At 44.5% G+C, this 14,755-nt stretch overlaps 1 protein-coding gene across 1 annotated transcript in view; it reads left to right on the forward strand.

Moving 5' to 3' along the window:
* DISC1 (DISC1 scaffold protein) overlaps positions 1-14,755 on the forward strand; it is a 186,403-nt gene that overhangs the window by 12,512 nt on the left and 159,136 nt on the right. The window lies entirely within an intron of this gene.

The raw sequence follows: 14,755 nt of genomic DNA on the forward strand, positions 1-14,755 counted from the left end.
ACTTTAGATATAGACTGATGGGTTCTGAGCTGTCTGTGACAGATCAGGAGAGAGATCTTGGGGTGGTGGTGGACAACCCAGTGTGCAGTGACAGTGTCAACCCAGTGTGCGGCGACAGTAAAGAAGGCCAATTCTATGCTTGGGATCATTAGAAAAGGTATTGAGAACAAAACGGCTAATATTATAATGCCGTTGTACAAATCTATGGTAAGGCCACACCTGGAGTATTGTGTCCAGTTCTGGTCACTGCATCTCATAAAAAGATAGTGGAAATGGAAAAGGTGCAAAAGACAGTGACTAAGATGATTACTGGGCTGGGGCACCTTCCTTATGAGGAAAGGCTACGACGTTTGGGCCTCTTCAGGCTAGAAAAGAGACGCCTGAGGGGGGACATGATTGAGACATACAAAATTATGCAGGGGATGGACAGAGTAGATAGAGAGATGCTCTTTACACTCTCACATAACACCAGAACCAGGGGACATCCACTAAAATTGAGTGTTGGGAGAGTTAGAACAGACAAAATAAAATATTTCTTTACTCAGCGTGTGGTTGGTCTGTGGAACTCCTTGCCACAGGATGTGGTGACGGCATCTGGCCTGGATGCCTTTAAAAGGGGATTGGACAAGTTTCTGGAGGAAAAATCCATTATGGGTTACAAGCCATGATGTGTATGTTCAACCTCCTGATTTTAGAAATGGGCTATGTCAGAATGCCAGATGCAAGGGAGGGCACCAGGATGCAGGTCTCTTGTTATCTGGTGTGCTCCCTGGGGCATTTGGTGGGCCGCTGTGAGATACAGGAAGCTGGACTAGATGGGCCTATGGCCTGATCCAGTGGGCCTGTTCTTATGTTCTTAAAGTGTCGACCCAATGCGTGGAGGCAGTGAAGAGGGCTAATTCCATGCTTGGGATCGTTAGGAAAGGCAATGAGAATATGACAGCTAATATTGTAATGCCATTGTACAAATTGATGGTACGGCCACACCTGGAGTATTGCATCCAGTTCTGATTGCCACATCTCAAAAAGGATATAGTGAAGATGGAAAAGATGCAAAAGAGAGCAACCAAAATGATTACTGGGCTGGGGCACCTTCCCTATGAAGAAAGGCTACAACATTTGGGCCTCTTCAGTCTAGAAAAGAGGCACCTGAAGGGGGACATGATTGAGAAACCTCTTCATAAATGACCTGGAGACAGGGTTGAGCAGTGAGGTGGCTAAGTTTGCAGACGACACCAAACTTTTCCGAGTGGTGAAGACCAGAAGTGATTGTGAGGAGCTCCAGAAGGATCTCTCCAGACTGGCAGAATGGGCAGCAAAATGGCAGATGCGCTTCAATGTCAGTAAGTGTAAAGTCATGCACATTGGAGCAAAAAATCAAAACTTTAGATATAGGCTGATGGGTTCTGAGCTGTCTGTGACAGATCAGGAGAGAGATCTTGGGGTGGTGGTGGACAGGTCGATGAAAGTGTTGACCCAATGTGTGGCGGCAGTGAAGAAGGCCAATTCTATGCTTGGGATCATTAGGAAGGGTATTAAGAACAAAACGGCTAGTATTATAATGCCGTTGTACAAATCGATGGTAAGGCCACACCTGGAGTATTGTGTCCAGTTCTGGTCGCCGCATCTCAAAAAAGACATAGTGGAAATGGAAAAGGTGCAAAAGAGAGCGACTAAGATGATTACGGGGCTGGGGCACCTTCCTTATGAGGAAAGGCTACGGCGTTTGGGCCTCTTCAGCCTAGAAAAGAGACGCTTGAGGGGGGACATGATTGAGACATACAAAATTATGCAGGGAATGGACAGAGTGGATAGGGAGATGCTCTTTACACTCTCACATAATAGCAGAACCAGGGGACATCCACTAAAATTGAGTGTTGGGCGGGTTAGGACAGACAGAAGAAAATATTTCTTTACTCAGCGTGTGGTCGGTCTGTGGAACTCCTTGCCACAGGATGTGGTGCTGGCGTCCAGCCTAGACGCCTTTAAAAAGGGATTGGACAAGTTTCTGGAGGAAAAATCCATTATGGGGTACAAGCCATGATGTGTATGCACAACCTCCTGATTTTAGAAATGGGTTATGTCAGAATGCCAGATGCAGGGGAGGGCACCAGGATGAGGTCTCTTGTTATCTGGTGTGCTCCCTGGGGCATTTGGTGGGCTGCTGTGAGATAAAGGAAGCTGGACTAGATGGGCCTATGGCCTGATCCAGTGGGGCTGTTCTTATGTTCTTATGAGAAATACAAAATCATACAGGGGATGGACAGAGTGGATAGAGAGATGCTTTTTTCTCTCTCACATAACACCAGAACCAGGGGACATCCGCTAAAATTGAGTGTTGGGAGAGTTAGGACAGACAGAAGAAAATATTTCCTTACTCGGCGTGTAATTAGTTTGTTGGACTCTGCCACAGAAAGTAGTGATGGCATCTTGCCTGGATGCCTTTAAGAGGGGATTGGACAAATTTCTGGAGGAAAAGTTCATTACGGGTTACAAGTCATAGTTGGTACGTGCAAGCTCTTGGTTTTGGAGGCAGGCTGCCTCTGATTGCCAGATGCAGGGGAGGGCACCAGGACACAGGTTGTGTCTGTTGTCTCGTGTGCTCCCTGGGGCATTTGGTGGGCCACTGTGAGATACAGGAAGCTGGACTAGATGGGCCTTTGACCTGATCCAGCGGGGCTCTTCTTATGTTCTTACTTCTTCTTCCTTATGTCTCCAACTCCTAGCTGCCTATTTGCTCTCTGTTTAAATTTCACTTTGGGGCCTCTCCCATAACCTTTCTCCTGTTTCCCTTTTTCCTTTGGATGGTTCCTCCTTTCAGCCTTTTTTTCCTAAGCTCTCCCACCTGCTGCCTTCCCCAGGCATGCTTTCTTCCTAGTCCTCTGCTTGCTGCTTCTCCTGCACTTTTATAGGCTCTGAACAGTGGATGGCAGCCAGAGACTGCTTGCCTGCTCTTCTGTGACATTGCAGCAGCTCCTCTGAAGTGGAACATAATGGTCCATGCGGTTTGGTTGACAGTTTAAATATTCATAATTTGCACGATAATAAATACAGTACATGACCTGATGTGTCATATTTTTAATGCTTGACCTCAAAAGCCACACTTTTTGCATCTGTTTTGTTCTTTCACATCAAAAAGATGACTTTTTGACTCGGTCTGTTTGATAGAGGGTCATCGATGCAATTTTAAAAAGTTATGAGCACTGGGTTTGAAATTCAGATTTCATTTTAGGCCAGATTGCTTTTTTAAAAAGTATTTAATATAATAAAATTATTGTGAATAAAATCCATTTTTATTTATTTTAAATCATTAGCCCTGGAGTCTTCTGTGCTGCATACATTGTGATGAGCCCCTGACACTAAGACACCAATCCATTCAGGAGCTTGGCAATATAGCAAGGAACCTAGGAAATGAATGTAGTGGAGCAGTGTCGCAAACTTAGGAGGGTTTGGGGTGCTCAGAATTCTTGGTTCTCAAACTCTAAAGCCCTCAAGGCCCCCTGTCCAGTAGTACTGCCACCACCCTGTTTGTGCCAGTGCCTCAGTCCAGGGACACTAAGACCCTCTAGGCTTAATTCTATCCCTTGCAGGCACTGAGCGTTTTCTCCAATTAAAACTCAAGTTACTAGACCTCAGTGAGCACTTGGTAGCTTGCTGAACGGCTAGGCAGGATTCTGAACCCTTGTTCCCAACAGACAATGGAACAGCTTAGTAAAAGGTATTTTAGTTTATTAAGTACATAAGATTACATAAGGCAGCAAATGCTAGAGGCATAAACATCTAGGAAACATATCAGCAATAAAATAACAAAGCTAGCTGGCTATCTCTATTAATCTCTATCTCTCACCTGGGTCAGCTTCTTGTAGATCTTTTAGCTCCAGGTTACCTGTGAGGCCAGATGCCCATGTTGGACAATGGAGTTCCCAGCGTGCAGGATGTTGCACCCAAAACCTCTGTCCAAGAAAAAGAACGGACCCACCCTTTGGGCCTCATTATTATACTTCTTATGCTAATAGTACTGAGGTGGCTTCATACTTATTTAGACTGTCCAATCAGAAACTTTTGAGGACAGAACCTTCTTGAAGTGGGTCTGGTTGCTAGTCCTCCTAGTTCTTACCCCTCCCAACTGGAGATCCACAGCTGCATTTCATCAGCTTGATAAGGCTTTGCCCTTCTGTCTGCAAAGGTGCTACATTCCAATGGGTTGTAATTCTTGTTGTCCGTCCTTTCTGGCCAGCAGAGGAGAGACAAAAATCTTTGTGTTTGTTTACTCACATTCTTGCAACTAGGAACTGCTAGCAACTTCTCTGGAAGGAAGAATTAATTTACATTTCAAATTTGAATAAATTTACATAAGTTTACATAAATGAATATATTAAAGATGAACTTATATGAATGAGTGAAGGTCTTGCAATAACTCAAGGCCTATAAAAGGCCTTGCACAAAGCAAGGCTGGCCTTTCCTTTGCTGCCACTACTGCATCACAGACATGAAACAACAAGCAGTGGAGGTAGCCCTCATCCTGCAGCTCATGTGAGAGGTCAAACAGTCGCCCTCACGCTGAGAACAGTCGTGTCAGGCCAGTGTGGGCTCCAACAAATCTTTGGAGGGCCAGAGGCTCATTGGAGACTGGGGGCTCCCTGAGGGCCACATTGAGAGGCCTCAAGGGCCGCAAGTGGCCCCAGGGCCGGGGTTTGGGCACCCCTGCATTACATGGTCATGTTCTTCGTCCTTAAAGTAGATTACTGTGCTCTTATTCCAGTTTGAGGATGTGTCCAAAATAATGTAATTTAAAAACTATTAATTTTTTTTGTTTTCTTTTTAAGGATGTTTTAGGGGCAGTTTCCCAATTTTATGCTTTTCTGTGTCATTAGCTATAAATTAATTTCCCTACCCAGCTTTCACAGTTTGACATTGCGTAATTACATCACACTCTAGATGAGAGGTGGTTTGAAGGGGGAAGGGAATCTACCCACATGTAAGAATCTAACTATGATGACTATGGGCTTGATCCACTGAGAATTTCTTTTGTTGATTATGACATATGGGAACAAAAGCATTTTAAGGAGTAATTAACCTTTGTCAAATGATTTTGAAAACAAGCACATCCCTCTTTCTCTCCCCTCCCCCATCTCTACTTAAAGTGTCTGAATAACATACATTGGTTCTATCATGTGGGTCACATTACAAAATTGTTTTGAATATGTTGCAAGTGCCATGAAAGATCGACAAAGTGGTATGTTTTGGGTAATCAGAGAGCTGGGGCAATATTTAGAGAGTATCTGGAATTTTTATTAAATTAAACTGCTAAACTTTGGACCTGTCTGATTTATCGCCCTTGGTGAAACGGGGGCTGCTGTGTTGTCTTATTCTCATTATGTGCAATCACTGTTGAGTTGCTAAGAGAAAATTACTTTCTATTTCAGTAAACTCAATTCTGGTTCCAAATGGACTGTGTGTCAGACGCTTAATTTGCAATATATTCCCTGGGTGAAATTAAAAATTCAAATAGTTGAGCTGAAATGTTCAAACTGTGCTTGCTTCTCAAATTGGCTGCTGTCATGCTGCCCTTTATCTGCCTGATATGTCTTACAGCAAAGCACTCACCAGGTGTTTTGACAGGATAAGGGGGTGGTGTTGGGCCAAAGATTAGTCACTCAGCAGATAGAAGGAGATAAGTAAGCTGTGATTTATTAAATGGCCTTCTAGAAGGGACAAACCTATCAGCCTTTACATCAGCCCAGCATCCGAAGCACAATTCTTTTAAATGTATGGTAATGCTACTATTTCAAATATTGTTAAAATGCATTTGGAGCTTCAAGAAATGCTTTCCCCCAGCCACTAAGCGATTCTGCTTGGTTCAAAATTTGAATTAGCCCAACAAAGTTGTCTTTGAAATAAAAGAGACGCATTTTTCAGGTTGACATCTGCCTGGGACAGATGGCGTATGGAGACCGACTGGGTAGAGAGGACAAGTCGAAGGTGGAAATACTCCACTTGAGTGAGATATTTTGTTTTAAAACTCGGGAGTGGGCATTTTGCCACTTTGAGAAGGAAGAGTTAGGGAGATGTTTTTATTTTATTTTATTTTTTAATCATACTCCATCCTTTTGCTCTACAGAAACTCTCAATAAAATAAACAAGAGCTTGTAGTATGCAGTCTTGCTTTATAAATTTAAGCCAAATTGGTCAACTGGTCTTTGAAAAAGACCATACCAGACTGAAGTCAACCCATCCTTCTAACAGGGCTCTAGAAGAAAGGGCAGCCCCTTTTTAGCAAGAAACATCTGCTGCTATAGACTCTTTAAGAGTGCAGGGAAGTTTACCACACCATCAGTTCTGCCTGCCCCTGACATGCACTCCACATGCACTCTAAGCCCAAAAGTTTGTGTGTGTTCATGGATGAGCTTGGATGGAATTTTTATATGCTGCACTTGTCCTCCAGGGAGCAAAAGGTGGCATATGTAGGGGTTTCCAAGTGGGTACAGTTGTTCTCTAGTCCTGCTGCATCATGTGCCTTCAGACTATGCCATGGGCAAGACTGGGAACAGCGTGGGAATGAGACTTCCGCATTGCAGTGTTGGGCTTGAATTCAGCGGAAGCCCTGGAAGCAGAAAAATAAAGTGGAGAAAACTTATGTTCGGATGCATCCAAAATGTTTTGAATCTGTGCAAATGTTCCTCCTGAAGTCTTACAACTCCAGGCTCTTGAGGTATTTAGTGGTCAGCAAGATAAAATAATCCCACAGGTGTTTTCCTTATTGCAAAGGTTTAACTGGCTTGCTTAAACCAAAGCTAATTACACCAGATGGTTTCTTCTGGGAATAGGAAACTATGAGAAAGATCTTTCCTCTAGTTAGAGTAATACGAATAACAGGAAGCCACTTGCCAGCTGGTGTTCCTTCTGTTTTCCAAAGAGTCCGGTGTCATTGAATCCTGAATGTCATTGAACCCTGATGGACACGGGGCAAGGGAACCCCAACTACAGGAGCACAGGACTTTTTGGTCGATTGGGTGCTTATGTTTTGCACTTATCTGGGAAAGTATTTCTGCGTGCAGTTTATCTCTTCTCTATTTTGTTTTTAAATCGAACTGGCATTATTGTAGCCTTTGTAGCATCATCTTGTATACTGTAGGAAGGCGGTGTATGAGTTTTAAAACACTCTTTATGTGCCATGCTGGGGGTGCTTGGGTAAAGTTCTATCCTGGTCTTCCTGTGGCACCTCCTCATTTGCCCTAAGGTAGAATACCTTTGTTCCAAATTGATTGTACAGGGTAAGCTTGTAACTTTTTCAATGGCATATTGCGGTAAAGGATGCATGCACTTGGGAAAATCTCAGCTGATTCTCTAGTTCTGAGCAACGGAAAGACGGGGAAGGTGTAGGCTGATGAAACTTTGCAAAGTTGAAGAAAGTGTTGGTGATTTTATTTTTTTTAAACCCAAACACATCTGGAAGTACAGCATCATTTCTTGTTGCAGCTGTGCTAGGAGGAGGGAGAAGAAGGAGATAGCAGCTGTTCACTGTTTCTTATAGTTGTCTGGTTCAGACTGGCAAGAAAAAGTTGAGGGGTGGATATTTTAGCGGTTAGGAGAGGAAGGAGCTGCATTTACAGTTTGTTGGAGCTACAGGGAGAAAAGAGGTGAGTTGGGATAATGGAATCTAGAATGATGATGGTGAATGCGGGTTGACTGCATGTGTACTTGGCATGTGTATGATGGGGACTTGGAACATTTGGGATTGGCTGGGATCAGAGGTGGAGTCATTAGTCAGAAGGATTTTGGCTAGTAGGACTGGCAAAAGCTTCTGTCTGAGATTCTGGAGAACTACCGCTGGTCAGAATAGACCAGCATTTCTCGACATTTGTCCCCAGCTATACCATTTCTCATGGTTCATATTGGAAGTACCATGATGTCATTGCCAGTTATTCTGGATTGGGAGGCCAGCTGCCACGCAACAAACACCGATAAGAGGCTCAGGGTGAACAGGAGGGCTTTTTCAAAGGTGCATGCTGGAGCTCTGCCTGCCAAGCTGAGCCTCCTACTGCTGCTTGTCTTGTTGCATTGCTGGTGTTGCTGCCAGGCCGGGGGTGGGTGGGTCTGGTGGTCTTACATGTACCACCTGTCACCACTTCAAGTACCACAGGTGGTACAAGTACCACAGGTTGAGAAACACTGGAGTAGACAATACTGGGCTAGTTGAATCAGTGGTCTGATTTGGTAGAAGGCAGATTCATGTTTGTATGTCCTGATGAACTGGAAAAACATAAGCCCTCAAATTGTTGTCATGGTAAGGGGGCAGCTGAGGGCTGGAATGGAAGCTGATTTGCATATAATGTCTAAGGTTTTTTGGAGGGTGTCATAACTATAAAGGGACACGAGATGTATACGTGAGAAACACGGATTTGGATCATGTAAGTTCCATGGTAAAAAAATAAACTAAGAAGCAGAATTGCGTTAGGGATTGAAGGTTATAATGCAATGGAACTGACTTGGTCACAGAACTGAATGTAAAGTGTAGGAGCAGCTGGACTGTGAAGGGCGCAAGGAATTTTTGTGAATGTGGATGGAACAGAAGTGCTCTTTGCAGCTTTCATGCTGCTTGAGTGAAATTTGCTTAGACTTCTTGTGTTAATGTCAACCAGCTTGAACTTTACTAAGTCTGCAAAATTGCGAACCCAGTTAGTGCCACAATTGGAAGGAAGGCGTATAAAACTTACAGTCTTGTTCCACTCAGAGTTGCACATTCTGAAACGTTCCTGCTTTTTCACTTAGGATGTTAAGAGTTTGTTGTGAGACTTAAGATTTGGTGAAGCCTGAGATGAATTGAAAAGCAGTTCGCTCAGGTTACTATCTTGAATTGTGCAGGCACAGAAATTGAAAGATGCCAAGAAATTTTGTTTGGTGGGCTTTGAACACAGTGCTTCACTTATGGCCCTAGCTGGATAAACACTCATGGTTCTTTCAGGATCAGAGGCAGGGCACACAGAGCAGAACAAGGAGCAAGCCAAGCATTCCAGTGCAACTCCCCAGAGTGAATGAGTGAATATTACTGCAGTGACTCCATTGTCTTCCCCAACAGGTGAAGCTTAGTTATCAAGAGAATGGAAAGCCAGATTGGGAGCATACTGAATGGAAAAGCACCTAGATGAAGGCCCCCTTTCTCATGAACCTGTAATGAACATCAATCACTGTACTATTCATTGCTGCTACACTCTGTTACTCATTACCATTCTTGTATTTCTCTTGTCTTCCCCCAGGCAATCAGGCAGCCATTTAACACACACAGAGGCAAGGATGTTCCCCAATCCTCAGTGTTATTCCAACCACCATGAGTGGGATCTGCGGCAGTCACAGAGTCTGGTAGGAGCTATTTATGGGGTTGCCACTTTTTTGTTCTGCTCCATGACGGACAGTAATGTAGATGCAGCAGCAGAGTGATGAGAGTAGCTGAAACAGCTGCTCCTCTGCTATGTTTCTTTCAAAGGGATAGGGTATGGGTTAGGGGCTTGGTGCAAACAAAAAAGGTTGGCAAGGCCAGTTCTCTGTGATGCTGTCAGAATTTGCTCCACAGCCGATGGCGTTCAGTAAAATATGCTACTTTCTTTAATGTGTGTTTCTGAACAGACATATTGAGAGTGGGCAGGCAGTTCTTCAGCATTGCACCAGGGCTCAATGTCTACATTGGAGGTGTCAAACACAAGGCCTGCGTCGCCTTGTGTAGGCTACACTTGCCGCCTGCGGAGGCTTTTTATCCAGCCCTGAGGCTCTCAGCAGCTGAGCAGTGCTGAGGTGTTACTGCTGTAAGGGCAGCCCACATGAAAATTGGCTCTCCCATATGTTGAATAATCACTTTCTGCCTAATGCCATCACTTCTGGCCCTCAGCAGGCATCATGAATGCTGTTTGGCCCTCGTTATGAAACAAATTTGACACCCCTTGGTCATTACCTTGTGACCCTAAGAAAGGTGAAGGGATAGTTCCTTCTGCTAAGTGGCCTCCGGACTCTTCCTCGCTCTTTATTACTTACTGCTCGTGTGAAAGTGAAGCTTGTTTTGGGTGAAGGGGCAAGGGTGTGCTGGAAAAGCAGTCGGCGGACACTGGCAGTCACCTTAGTGATCATAGCTCAGTGTGATGAAGGGGGCTGTGGAAAGTGATGGACATCCTGGGTTGTGGATGAATTGGACAGTTACCTGGCTGAGGCTAGCTGACCATGAGCCAATCACTCTAATTGCTGTTGGGCTGCATGCTCGGGGTCAAATGAGATTTTGCTTTAAGCATGTGATTGGATTTAATGTTTTTATTCAGTAAATAGCAGCTGGATTACTCTCCACGCCCCTCCGACCCCACACACTGGGAGTATAGAATGGGGAACTGCCCCCACCACTATCCTAATATAGATCTCTCTTTCCACCAGGGCTAAAAAGCTTCCATTGGGAATCTGTCTTGATTGAACTGTTATTGTCACCTGACTTTCCTGTCTTTCTAATGGTAACATTCCTTCCCTTTCCTGTTTTGTCTATTTAATGTCAGTCTTTCCCTGAACAGGAAAATAGGCCTTTGAATATAGTCACTGAACAAGGATGAAGCCATTATGTATAAACTACAATCGAGTTGTGTGGGGGAGGAGACTTGCTTTACACAATACAGGTCCAGCCAATTTATACACGGATTTTTTATACATGGATTTGACTCAACATGAATGGCCCCTGCAAATGAGAAGGAATGTGCTGATCTCTGGAGAAGGGAAAAAATGCACCCCTTTAAAATCAGTTTAAAAAACTGAACAGTCCTTTAACAATAGCCTCCTTAATGAGAGAGAGAGAGAGAGAGAGAGAGAGGGCAGCTGGCTGACAATCCACCAATCCTTCTCTCCCCAGCAGTCCCCTCCCTTCCCCCTGAGCATGTGAAATTGGTGATCCCTTTGCATTGGTGTAGGAAAGGGCTGAGTTAAGTACTTGGAGGACAACTGATTGATGGATTGTCTTCTTAATGACTCTTATCTTACATCACAAAGGTCAGCAAGGCTGTTTTTAAATCACTGGAGCAAAGAAACTTTGTTTTTCAAATGGATTTGCTATAGTGCGTGTTTTGCCATCCTGAGTGCTTGAAATAGGAACCGAGAGAATAATTAGTCTCAACCTGTACAGTAATATGTTGTCCGGAACTAGACCTAGCCGACTCTGGGGGTGGCCTGCCTGGCAAGCATAGGTCCCGTGTACAGGCTGGGAGAGACTAGAAAGGCCTCAACGGGCAGGGTGCTGGCTGTTGGCATGTTAAACAGAGATTGCTAATTGCTAACCGCTGCTAATTGGGTAAGAGGCACTTTTTCAAGTGGGTGTTCATCTTTTTAGCAAGGGGAGAGTAACTGGGCCTCCTCACCCCAGCAGTGTCTTTTCAGGTGGCTGTCTGCTGGTGTTCTTTTGTGTCTTTTTAGATTGTGAGCCCTTTTGGGACAGGGAGCCATTAGTCATTTGATGTTTCTCTGTAAACCGCTTTGTGAACTTTTAGTTGAAAAGCGGTATATAAATACTGTTGTTAATAGTAATAATAATAATAATTAATTGCCTGCCCTTTCAGCAAGGATCTGCAGGAAACTTCCTGTCCCCCAGGAAAGGAAATGTAGGACCCAGAAAGTGACCCGACTGGGTGGGGAAAGGCAGAATGACCAACCAAGGCCAAGAGACTATAAGGAGTGGGCCAGGGATGAGGGCTAGCTGGAAGAGAGATTCCAGAGCCCTAGGAGGCTGGAGAAGGCTTTGAGGCTGATGCGGGGTAGGGTGCTGTAAACCCCTTCCCTGCCTTTGTTCTGAGGCCAGGGGAGAAAGAGGAAGACTGCCCTGAAGAGACAGCCAGGTGGGTGTTGATATCAATATGCCCAGCTCACAATATGGAAATATCCCAAGATGCCTAGTTCACCCATAAGGCTCTTCTCCGACCAAAAAAGCTATCCCTCTCAGAGAACCAGTTAACTGTGGTATGGGCCTCCAAGGGTGAACAGAAAGGTCATAGATAGGGGCAATCAACAAATGAGGATAAAAAGGTTAGGGTAAAAGGGATGAGTCAGAGTACCAAACCCCCTCTAAGGGATATCTCTGTAAACAAACTGCCAATGCATATTGAATTGCCATCCTCAGATCAACATCCTGTACTGATAACATGCCAAATGTTGTTTTGGGTGCCTGCCTGTATGTTATTTTCTTCTGGATATTTTTTCTCTCTTTGTGTCCTCTTGTCCCCCTCCCCTATCAGAAAGACCCTATAAAACCCACATCATTGTAATCCTTTGGGGTCCTCTACATGTGTGTGGAGGTCCCATTTGCAAACGAGTAAACGTTAGAAGTCCTTTGAATTCTCCTGTCGCCTGTTGATTGCCTCTCCAAAAATCCAAAGAACCATGTGTGTGTTCATTCAGGGTCAGTGTGGCCTGGAAGCCCTACGTCGGCTACTGACTGTACACGCAGGGACCCCAGTGCCGCGTCGGAGCCTGAGACCCATGGCTGCCCTTAGGAGCTGCGGGGCCCAATTGGAAACACTTTTATAGGGCTCCCCTCTACTAATACTTTTTAGCTCTTATCTTGAATGGAGCCAGACCAAGAAAAAAAAAATCTGTTACTCTGGTGCAAGTGGATAGGACTCCTGTAGCTTTAGTGATTGTGCAGAATAGGCACCTGGGAGGTCAGCTGGAGGGAGTGCGTGCCCAGCCCGCAGTGCTCCCTGACACTTACCTGTTGGTTCATCCACAGCAGCCCACTCTAGAGTGAGAGGGAGAAGAGGATGGTGCTGGGAGCTGCGAGGGCATGGCACCAATTTCAGGCCAACTGTGGCCAGCAGTGGGCGGGAGCTGCTTTCAGAGTTACCCAATTTCAGACTGATCGGAAGCAGCAGTGGGCAGGAACGCTTTCTGAAGTAGCCCAATTTCAGGCCAACTGAAAGCAGTGGTGGGCAGAAGGGCAGTGCGTAGCCCCCACCACACACAGGGCCCAATTGGGAGAAATCTCCCAAATTGCCTAAAAGCCAGCCCTGCAGTGTCCTCCACGATATGGGCCCACCTACTGCATATTAGGCTTCATTGAGTTGCCGTTTCTAAATCATGATTTGTATATTTCAAGTCCTCCATTAAGTTGTCTAATCATCTTTTCTTTTGCCGCCCTCGTGATCTTGTTCCTACAATTTCGCAAGATACGTTTGCTTCACTAGGCGATGGTTATCCACACGTGATATATGGCCAAACCCACATAACCTGGATGTAGACTGACTCTGGAGGAGGTTTCTCTTCTGATATTATCCATATATCTTTGTTCCTCCACTGTTGCCACTGCTTGATTTTCATTATTTTACGTAAACAGCGTGTTGCAAAGCTGACTATTTGTTGCAAAATTATGCAGGGGATGGACAGAGTGGATAGGGAGATGCTCTTTACACTCTCACATAATACCAGAACCAGGGGACATCCACTAAAATTGAGTGTTGGGCGGGTTAGGACAGACAAAAGAAAATATTTCTTTACTCAGCGCGTGGTCGGTCTGTGGAACTCCTTGCCACAGGATGTGGTGCTGGCGTCTAGCCTAGACGCCTTTAAAAGGGGATTGGACGAGTTTCTGGAGGAAAAATCCATTATGGGGTACAAGCCATGATGTGTATGCGCAACCTCCTGATTTTAGGAATGGGTTAAGTCAGAATGCCAGATGTAGGGGAGAGCACCAGGATGAGGTCTCTTGTTATCTGGTGTGCTCCCTGGGGCATTTGGTGGGCCGCTGTGAGATACAGGAAGCTGGACTAGATGGGCCTATGGCCTGATCCAGTGGAGCTGTTCTTATGTTCTTATGTTCTTATGACTATCTTCTGCTGACTATCTTTTCTTTATATAGATAGATTTTAGTAGTAAGACGTGTGAGTATGTTTGAAAATCATTGAAAGCTTCAGAATTGTTTAATGAAACCTTTATTCTCCCTATTATGTTAATGCTAATACCATGGTTTAGAAATTAAAAAAAAAAAGATAACTGAAATAATCCTAAAATTGATGAACTAAAAATGTCAGCCAAATAATTAAAAGAGATTGGGACCAGTCCCTTTGATAATTCCATCCCTTCTATAAAATATTCCAGGCATACATTTTGCATAACAGTTGTATCTCGATTGAGAGGTGCCGCCAGAATAAAATTGCCGTCTGGCCCATTCTTAAAACCAGTCTACCTGGTTCTGAGCTTGCTCTTGGTACCTTATTCTTTCTAAAATCCAGCTTTAGTACTGATGATGAGCAACTTTAAATGTGTATGCACCCATTTAAATCAACAAATGTGAAATGTTGACCAAAATTGGGGAAGGTGGAAGCCTTATATAGTACTAAAATGTAAGAAAAAATGTAAGAAAGAATGCACAGTACATCAGGGAATCTCTGCAAAGGGCTTGTTGAACTGAATGATGGAATATATACAGACCATAAAAACTTGTGTTATTTTAATTTTACAGTACAATCCAAGGCAGGTCTACTCAAAAATAAGTCCCACTGTGTTCAATAGGGCTTACTCCTAGGAAAGTGTGTATAGGATTGCAGCCTTAAGTTCTATTTCTCAACCAAATTTTGGGCCCAATCCTATCCATCATTGCAGTGCTGATGCAGCTGTGCCAACGGGGTGTGCACTGCATTCTGCGGGGGGGGGGGCAGTCATGGAGGCCTCCTCAAGGCAAGGTAATGTTTGTTCCCTTGCTTCGGGACTGCATCGGTGCTGGAAAGTTGGATAGGACTAGGCCCTT

This window comes from Tiliqua scincoides, chromosome 1 (genome assembly GCF_035046505.1).
Source record: "Tiliqua scincoides isolate rTilSci1 chromosome 1, rTilSci1.hap2, whole genome shotgun sequence".
Classification (NCBI taxonomy): Eukaryota; Metazoa; Chordata; class Lepidosauria; order Squamata; family Scincidae; genus Tiliqua; species Tiliqua scincoides.